Source organism: Dipodomys merriami, unplaced genomic scaffold, assembly GCF_024711535.1.
Source record: "Dipodomys merriami isolate MVZ:Mamm:240054 unplaced genomic scaffold, mDipMer1.0.p SCAF_3, whole genome shotgun sequence".
NCBI lineage: Eukaryota > Metazoa > Chordata > Mammalia > Rodentia > Heteromyidae > Dipodomys > Dipodomys merriami.
Window position 1 is genome coordinate 60093067 of NW_027204492.1, and position 2102 is coordinate 60095168.

The following is a 2102-nucleotide window of genomic DNA, read 5'->3' on the forward strand; positions in this document are numbered from 1 at the left end:
GGAAGGTGGCTCAGTGGTAGAGCACTTGCCTTGCATGCCTGAGGCCCTGGGTTTGATTCCTCAACACCACATAAGCAAAAAGAAAAAAGCCGGAAGTGTCGCTGTGGCTCAAGTGGTAGAGTGCTAGCCTTGAGCTGAAGAGCTGAGGGACAGCGCCCAGGCCCAGAGTTCAGGCTCCACGACTGGACCCAAAAAAAAAAAAAAGAGAAACATTATGATATATATCTTTTTAAAATATAATTATATTGCTATTATTAAGGTGTTGTACAAAAGGGGACATATATCTTTTGAAGATTGGCCTAGTTCACCTAATATGATGATCTCCAGTTTCATTTTACTACAAATGATGTAATATCATTGTGTATAGATACATAATACTCCATTGTGTACACATACCATATTTTCTTTATTCATTGGTTGATGGGTACCTAGACTGATTTGATAGTTTGGCTATTGTGAATACTGCTAGAATAAACATGATTTTGCAGGTATTTCTATTGTATATGTTGAGTTATATTCCTTTTTTTGTGGGAGGTTCCAGTGCTGGAGCTTGAACTCAGGACCTAGATGATAGGCCTGAGCTTCTTTGATCAGGGCTAGGGCTTTACCCTTGAGCCACAGCTCTACTTGTGGCTTTTTTGGTAGTTAATTGGAGATAAGTCTCGTGGTCTTTCCTGCCCAATCTGGCTTCAAACCATTATCCTCAGATCTTAGCCTCCTAAATACTTAGGACTACAAGTATGAACCGCTGGTAGCCAGCATTATCTTCCTTTGTATATATACCTAATAATGGTAAAGTAGTACCATATGATAGCTCTATCATTAGTTTTTTTTTTTTAACTTCCATATAGAGTTCTATAGTGGCTAAATGTATCTTTCCCATCAACAGGGTTCCTTTCCCTCTGTAGCCTCACCAGCACTTATTCTTGCTCATGTTCTTGATGATAACCATTTACTGAGTTGAGATAGAATCTCAACGTTGTTTTGATTTGCATTTTCATGTTCAGTAAAGTATTCAATTCCTCCAACCATATTCACTGAAGAGACTTTTATTTTCTCATGAGTATTCTTAAAACCATTGTTGAAAATCCATTGCTCAAATTTGGTTTATTAAAGGTTTATGCAGAGGCTCAAGCTCGCTGCTGGGGTCGGAGGTCACGGCGTTCAGCTCCCAGGCAGAAGAAGGAAGATGGAGGTGGAATCGCGCATTACCCAGGAGGAAATCTAGAAGGAGCCCGAGAAGCCAATCGATCTTGAGAAGACTTGCCCGCTGCTGCTGCGGGTCTTCACCACCACCAAAGGCCGCCTCCACCGCATGGACGAGTTCTCCCGCAGAAACGTGCTATCCAGCGAGCTGCAGATCTACAACTGGATGGATGCAACCTTGAAAGAACTGAGTAGTTTAGTAAAAGAAGTCTACCCAGAAGCTAGAAAGAAGGATACGCACTTCAATTTTGCAATTGTTTTTATGGATCTTAAAAGACCTGGCTATCGAGTGAAGGAGATTGGCAGCACCATGTCTTGCAGAAAGGGGACAGACGACTCCATGACATCTAGCAATTATTTAGACATAGCGATTATTTAGACATAGCCATTACCCCTTCCAACCGAGCACCGCCTCCTTCGGGGCAGATGAGACCTTACTAAATCCTGTTTACTTTCTCGAATTTATTTTTCAGTGACTTATGTAAAATAAGATACTTAGATACTTCTTCCTCCCCTGATTTTTGCCATTAAGCCTTTAAATTCTGAAAAATTGTAACACATCTATTTAGGAGTTAGATTTGGATATACTATAGTATGAATTTGGATATACTATAGAAAGTCCACGTTTCAAGCCCTTCTGTAAAATATGAAGAAAAGTACTCTTAGCATTCCGTGTGAAACTGTATTGTGAAATATATGTGTGCAATCAAAAATAAATAAATAAAGGTTTATGCATCTATATGCTTTGATTAGTAAGTGCCTGTGATTTTCATTTCTTATCATGTGTTTATATTAGGATGAAGCTAGGTTCATAAAATTAGATTGTATACATTACATGTAGATTAATTTTTAATAATTTGAGAATTTGTTTTAATTCATTAAATTTTTAAATTTTT

The 2102-nt window shown here is 38.5% G+C and overlaps 1 pseudogene; it reads left to right on the forward strand.

The window, feature by feature from the left end:
• The first annotated feature begins 1120 nt into the window (after positions 1-1120).
• Positions 1121-1733, forward strand: LOC138839813 (histone deacetylase complex subunit SAP18 pseudogene; annotated as a pseudogene).
• Positions 1734-2102: the final 369 nt, after the last annotated feature.